The sequence below is a fragment of the Epinephelus moara genome, chromosome 17 (genome assembly GCF_006386435.1).
Source record: "Epinephelus moara isolate mb chromosome 17, YSFRI_EMoa_1.0, whole genome shotgun sequence".
In the NCBI taxonomy this organism is placed as follows: domain Eukaryota; kingdom Metazoa; phylum Chordata; class Actinopteri; order Perciformes; family Serranidae; genus Epinephelus; species Epinephelus moara.
Genome location: NC_065522.1, coordinates 16,659,307 through 16,667,163, shown reverse-complemented (window position 1 = coordinate 16,667,163; position 7,857 = coordinate 16,659,307).

Here is a 7,857-nt window from a genome sequence, read left to right as displayed (position 1 = left end):
TGTGGGTCTGGATCGAACCCCTTCCACGGCAAAGTACTCTGTTTATATGGGCCGCAGCAGTCTCCACCAGGTGAGCTAGAGATGGCCCCTTTAGAGACCATTTGAGCGACTAACATGAAATCTGTGATACATCTGAGCTGACATGTTGTAAAGTCTGGTGCAAGGAAGTTACTTTCATTATAAGGGTTCCGTCAGTTGTTGTAGTGCACTTTTTCTTCCTAAACGTGTGTGCAAAAACAACAAAATCTAGAAGCCTTTGTCCTGGTGTCCAGCGTTTGTCCTTCTGACTTATTTGACTATTAAAATGAAGGCAACAGGCATTTCACTTTGAACTTGTGCTTTAAATGGGATTCTCAAACATTAAACTTAAAGATTTTGACATGGTGCTATTAAGGGAGCACAAACAGAAATGCTCAGATTATATAAACAGAGCATAATGTCACCATGAATTTATGCAAACAACAAGTGGTGATAGCTGCAGACATCTTAAAGATCCTATTAAACGCTGTCACATGTCAGATGACAATGCAGCTTAGCTCTTGCATGTAATACCGACCAAAAATACATTTAACCACTGTCACCACTGTCTTTTGCAAACAAGCAAATGTGGGCAATAAGATCTTCATGATGTGACAGCTGGCATAAAAGAAGCCGCTCTCGTACCCGGGGATGACGGGCTGTCTCCGAATTGTGTTTAGAAAAATGAGTTGCGTAGAACAAAGTGGGAAACAGGAGGGTATGTTGGATCCTGAGTCACCACGTTTGACAGCAGCGTCATTAGAAAAATAGCAGGAGGGGAGGCTGTAAAATGCACCGCTGTGAAACCATTAAGGGCTCAGAGATATGATGGTGAGACGCACCGGGAGATGAGAGGCTATTTGAAGGAAGGAACAGTGACAAGACGAAAAGAACGAGTTTTGACAGTGATGGGTGTCGACAACTCTCGGAGTGTTGACAAACACATAGACACGAACGCATGCATATTCGGGATGACAAGACACACATACATGCGAATCCCACACAGAGCTGAGTTCCTTGCTGGGAACATGGCCGTCAATGCTGTGTCTAAAAACAGTGAATGTGGCAGCAAGAAAACAAAAAAATGCCCAAAGCAAGACAGAAGAAAAGAGGATGAGTGGAGAGTGGACAGTTTTGTGGTGAAGAGATAAAGCGACAGAAAACCTCTTGTAAGCAGCAGATCCAAGCAAAAGTGCACAAATATTATCAGCTATATGGATGACTTACATCCTATGTGCAACAAGTGGGTTCCATCCTGGGCTTGGGCCCCTCCAGAACTTCTGCTGCACAAATTTGTCTTCATTTTTTGAACTTCTCTGTGTAAAATGTTGGATAATTTAACCTCTTTAGGCCTCAAACCATATTTAAAACAATTATAATCAATGGGTACAAAAATCAATGGTACTAAAATCCTACACCGGATTCATGGACGCTGAGGAAAACTCAAATTTGATCGTAGATGTGTGTATGTTCATGATTGATTACACTCCCGTGAGTCAGCAATTGGCAAACATTCCCGCCCATAAGGCCAGTGACCACCATATATAGAGGTGATAATTACTATGGAAAGATACATCCTGTCGACATGTGAACATGGAGCAAACAAAGAAACAGAGAGAGAAAAAAAAAACTTCTCTGATGCTGAGATTGAAGTTTTTCTTAGGTGAGGTGGGGTTAAGAAATACATTTTATTTTCCTCAGTTTGTAGAGGTGTGACGTTTTCTTTTAAATAATTTTATATTTTAGTTTTTAAATTTGGCCTGTGCTCAATTAAACTGAGCTGTTTGCTCGACAGCTGCATTTGAGTCGAGCCCTTGCCCCTCCCTCTTCAGTTTTTCTTGTGGCAACCACATGAAAATCAAGCGCCCTCCAGAGCAGCATGACGTCTCCGTCATCTGTCATCACAAACAGCCACGTAACCATATTGTTTGCCCTGAATCTCGGCATTCTTTGTCTCTGTTGTGAAATGAAACCACTATTAAAACATTTTAATGCAGGCAGTCTAATGTGGGCAATAACCCACCGTTAAGTTTAACAACAAGTAAGATAGTCTGGTGTAAAACTACACTGTCCCCCTTCAGCTTTATGCCAGATTCGGATTTCGGATTCGGATTTGGAAACTGTGGGCTGCACATGGGGATCCTTGTGGACATAGGGGGACAAAGACATTTAAGTCACATGGTTCCATGCCTGCTCTCACTCCAAAGTCCACCGCTGCTTGGGCAGTGACTTCCAGCATCAGACACCGATGAAAAAAAGCCGACCTTTATCACTGGCATGATGCACAGCTGGTCGCCATTATAGTTTAACGGTGCTCGGCGGCGTCAGGGGGAAATGTGGTTTGACAAAAATGAAAGTTAAGGCAGTGAAAGTTAGAGTAGGGTGGGTTGGAGTATGGTGGATGGGTCAAACAACCATTGACTTTCAACCGAGAGAGTGGTGTTTGCTTCCCCTAAGATTATAAAGCCAAACCCTGTTCTTTTTTCCTAAACCTAAACACATACTTTTGTTGCCTAAACCCAACCAGGTACATTTGTTGTTGTGTTATTTTGAAAGAGACTACATGTAAATGGTAATTTCCTGAAGTGTATTTTGAAAGAAGACAATGCATGTAAGAGGCAGAACTTGACACGGCATCTTGACATGTCCATCAACAGCCAACACACTCAGGGTACCTTTCACATCGTATCGGGACATGGACAGTCCATGACCAAATGTTACTATGTGACAAGGTCGGAGTGAGAATGTGTTGTCCGTGCAGACAGTGTGAAGCTGGCTTTTTCTGGTGAACACAGTGGAACATTTAGCAGCTAAAATGCCAGATATTTCGATCAGTAGAAGGTAGAGACCAAAAACCGAGCTAAAAGAGAGTGAATATTGAGCTTACTTCCTTCAGGTCTACACAGCTACAATGAATTATAATATTGCTGCATATATCTGCTGGATGTTTAAATTGGCAACTGTTTGCTACCAATTTCCTAAAATAAACTCAAAAGATGATATGTGATGTGTGTTCACACTCTAATAGACTAGAGGTAGAAAGCAGAAGAAAATGAAAATATTCAAGTTCAAGTGCTTCAAAGTTGCTCTTAAGTACAGTACTTGAAGGAAAATCTACAGCTTACTTTCCCCAACTGCTGTGTGGTTGAGATCTGCTCAGGGTGAAACACAGAACATTGATGCACATACCTCATTAAAACTTAATCTATATGAACAGCAGGAGCCATGCTTTTTCGGAGGAAACTGTGGGGAAGAAAAAATAACATTTCTCTCAAACCAAATTCCACATCTTCCACACAAGCTGAATAATGAGTAATTTTTAAAACCACATCAACATCTGCAGCAAATTCACATCTTGTCTGTGGAGCATGGGATGCCTGGTAGTTTGTCAAGCCCAGAACTTTCCTCGGCCCACTGGGAGGAAACTTTAGCAGACGGGAAATGAGGCAAAGCTCCATGTAATGAAGGACAGTATGGTAAAATTGACATTTAGCCTAAATGGCTAAATGTAGGGGAGTCAGATCCCTCGGTAGAGTAAAGCTATGCGTGACTCTTCGCTTAACGCTCTCAGAGACTTGAACTTTAGCTTCATTTGGTGGTTATTATTCAGTTATTTACATGTGTGTTGACGGAATAAGATCTCGAAGATTGAGGTTTTTTTTGTAAGATAATGACTTATTTTCTCCCTCGTTTTCAATTACAGTGCACACATATGTACACACACACACACTCTTTCCCCGTGGGTGAGATATTTCTGGAGGCGAGGTGTCACTAGAAGGGCGTTAAATGGCAAGGATGTGTTCTTGAGCTGACACTTTCACTTTAGCGATGGACTGACAGGAAACAGGACAATCGTTTAGGGGCATCTGATAAAACCACACACACACACATAAACACACACAGGTTGAGAAACACACACTGACACACAAACTCACCGAAAAGGCCATGTCAGCCAACATATGGTGCGTCATCCATCTGCATCGCGTGTGTTCGTAGGTTTGACGCGTGCAACACATTTACAGTGCTGTGTGCCATATGGCGCCGCTAATCATGACACCTGAAGTCATGAAGGACGCATTGGGGGGGGGGACAGTAAGTGAGGGAGACAGCGAGAAAGATAAAGCGAGGAAGAAATGGAGGGAAACATTTAGAGAAAGACAGAGGAGGTGATAATGTGGTAGCCGGCTGTTTGTATGAAGGGGATGAAGGGCGAGTATTGACTTTTAGCTGTAATAATAGCCGAGAGGAGGTGCGTGGGAGTCAGAGGGAACCAGGGATAATGGATGGAGGGAATGGGCTCTCTGGGATGTTCGCAGACACGCATGAATGCTTGAGAATGTGTTGTGCTTTCCTACCAGCCGACGCCAAACGTCTTGAAGGTTGGAAAGTTGGTGGGGTGGGGGGTGTCCTGCATCCAGAAACCATCTGGATCCCATGATATTATGAAGTTTTTGGAAGTCTAAAACATTAAATGACCTTTAATTGGACTTCTCCGACCTTCACCCCGCTGGCCACCAACGTTTTCAGACACTGATATTTGGTTGGATTAAGGTTGTGACATCGGGTGACCAAAATTTAATGTCAGGAGAACGTCGAATGCCAAAGTCAATTTGACATTGAATACTGACGAAAGATGGCGTTGCTTTTTAGTTTTAAGAAACCCAAATCCAACATCTTCCAATGGTCTCGTGCCGAAAAAGCAGTGACTGTGGAATTTGTAAAAAGGTTCACAGCTGTGGTTTCCAACTGGTGGGCTGGGGTCTAAAAGTAGGTCGTGGGTCCATTCTGAATGGACCGCAAGTGACTCCGGAACGTGTGGAGTTTGTAAAAAACGCACTTTACTTTGAAGTACAGTGAATTTCCGGCACAGAGCTTATATTTTAAAGTGCCATTTCCTGCTGTAGAGTGAGTGAATAACACACAGCTACGTAACAGAGCCACAAACACAGTCTGTTCATCTATAAAGAGAAATGATTACCTTAGAACCTACATACTTCCTAAAAAATACAGATACTGCCTTCTGCTCTTAGATAATCTGCAAGCAATATCTCACAACAGAATGTTTTTTTTGCTCAAAGTTTTTCTTTAAGAAAATAAACTTTAGTTTGATTATAAATCCATAGTTCTACATTTTTTACATTAAAAATGTACCTTAAAGGGACAGTCCACCCCATAATCCAAAATAAACATTTTCCACTCTTCCCTGTAGTGCTATTTATCAGTCTAGATTGTTTTGGTGTGAGTTGCGAAGTGTTGGAAATATCGACCACGGAGGTGTCTGCCTTCTCTTCAATATAATGGAACTAGATGGTACTCAGCTTGTGGTGCTCAAAGCGCCAAAAATACATTTGAAAAACTCAACAGCAATGTCTCTTTACAGAAATCATGACCTGGTTACTCAAGATAATCCACAGACCTTGTTGTGAGCAGTTTTATAGTTTTTCAAATGTATTTTTTGGAGCTCTGAGCACCACAGGTCGAGTGCCATCTAGTTCCATTATAATGGAGGGAAGGCAGACATCTTTACGGCTGATATCTCCAACACTCAGCAACTCACACCAAAACAATCTAGACTGATAAATAGCACTACAGGTAAGCGGAAAGATATGTAAGGGATAATGCTCTGCTATGCTATGGCTATGGCGGTCATCAAAAACTAATTGACACCTGGAAGGATATTATCCTGCTCTTACCACAGTCACTTACAAAAGAAATAAAAGATAAGAATATTCATTTATACTATGCTTTTTAACAAGCAATAACCTGGTTTCCTTGGTAACACCTGAGGGTTTACCTAATAACTACTGGAAACGTTATTCACATGTCCAGTAAATAGGACGAACCTTAGATAGAACTTAGAAACGGGGGATATTTCTAGTCCTCTCAGCTCATAGAACCCTTTGGCCCAGCTATTAGCCAGAAAGCTAACGTTATGCTAATGAGATTGAAAGTCAATAACATTGAGTACGGTTGACGAAAAGTAAATATAATTTGACGATATGTTAACAACAAGACTATCTAGCTATCCAGCCATGTCAGTGTCAGTGGCATTAATTTAGAACCGTGAACAGACAGTTACCAGAGCTACTTAGCAGGTGTCCGTCACCAGTTTCTAACAGACACCCTGCAGCAAATCAGAATCGAGTAGTCACCCAGACCATGGTGTAAGTATTTTTCGGGTGACCTGCCCCTTTAAAGGTAGCACAACCACACCAAATTACATGGTTTTCAAAAACTAAGATGGCAGATCCTCTGCTCAGCTAGTTACCATTTAAGAAGTTTTAGTGGAGCTGACTGCACACTAGGTATGAAATTAAAGTTTCACAAAGTTTATAACTCAGTGACATATGAAAAGACATGCACTCTATGTTGTGATATTATCAGTGGATGAAAAGGAGAAACTTTCAGCAAAATATTGACAACGGAAAAGCACAAGGTCGGGCTGACATTTCCGTACAATGCTGCTGTTCATGTGTTTGATCTTCTACATGACGAGAGCAGGAGCAGAGACCAAAGCCTTTCATTGTGAGGACATGTCGGGTTATACAGTCTCTTGCTTAAAATTCTAGTGTCTTCAGAGACAGGAAGAGTAGTCCCTGGTACCCTTAGATTACTCTTTACCTTCAGAGCTGCCAGTTTACTTGTTATTTGCATGCCAAGATGTGTAGAGCTGTAGGATAACACTGCACTAAATTGGCAATCTAGCTTTCATATAGCTATTAAAGTCATTTCGAAGCCCGGGTTATGTAACTGATGTTTCTACAGCATTTAACTTGTCATAATTTAGTCATTTAAATGCTGTCGAAACAACAGTTATATAACGCGGACATCTGAAAAACTTGAAGTGAGTTTTAACCCAGGCACTGAGTATTCAGGACGTTGTTTTTTTTCCTATGCATGTGGTTATTTTTTTGTGCCAGCAAGATTGCCAAGTTAGTTCTTTTCCCTGCCATTCAGGAAGCGTATTTATACACTTCAACCCACCTGATCAAAATAATCACTTTATTTTTTGCATGTCATTAAATTTGCATAAAATTCACTTGACACTAAAATGGAAACACAACTACAGTTTGTCAGCCATAGTCAGCATGTGTGCGTGTGTGTGTGTGTGTGTGTGTGTGTGTGTGTGTGTGCGTGCGTGCGTGCGTGTGTGTGGGAGGATGGGTGGATGGGTGTTTGGCATGTTAGCGAACCAAACATGATTTCCAAAGGCTAAAAGGAATTGACGTGTGTGTTTGTAATGAGAGGGCAAAGGAGGCTGCACCATGCTACCTCACGCTGTCTCCACATTTAGGTAACTGACACTGGAGATGTCAGCACTCACAGGTTGAACACCGGAGAGGGCACATCCACACAGAGATAGGGTGTGTGTGTGTGTGTGTGTGTTTGGCTGTGTTTTTCCAGGGAGCAGATTGCTTAGCATATCTTCTGTATGTCAGTAGTGTTGCGCACATTGTTGACTGGGAGCTACCACAACCCAAACCAAGCATTAGTGGAAACATGCCTTACTCAGTGGTACTTTAAAATCAAATATTCAGGACAGTGTCCAACTCACTTCCCTTGTGTAATAAATGACTACAAAAATTTAATAAGTATGATTATACATTGATGATACATTCACAGGCCACTTTATTAGGTACACCTTGCTAGTACCAGGTTGGACCCCTTTTGTCTTCAGAACTGCCTTAGTTCTTGGTGTCATAGATTCAACAAGGTGCTGGAAACATTCCTCAGAGATTTTGGTCCATATTGACATGATAGCATCACACAGTTGCTGCAGATTTGAATCTCCCGTTCCACCACATCCCAAAGGTGCTCTATTGGATTGAGATCTGGTGA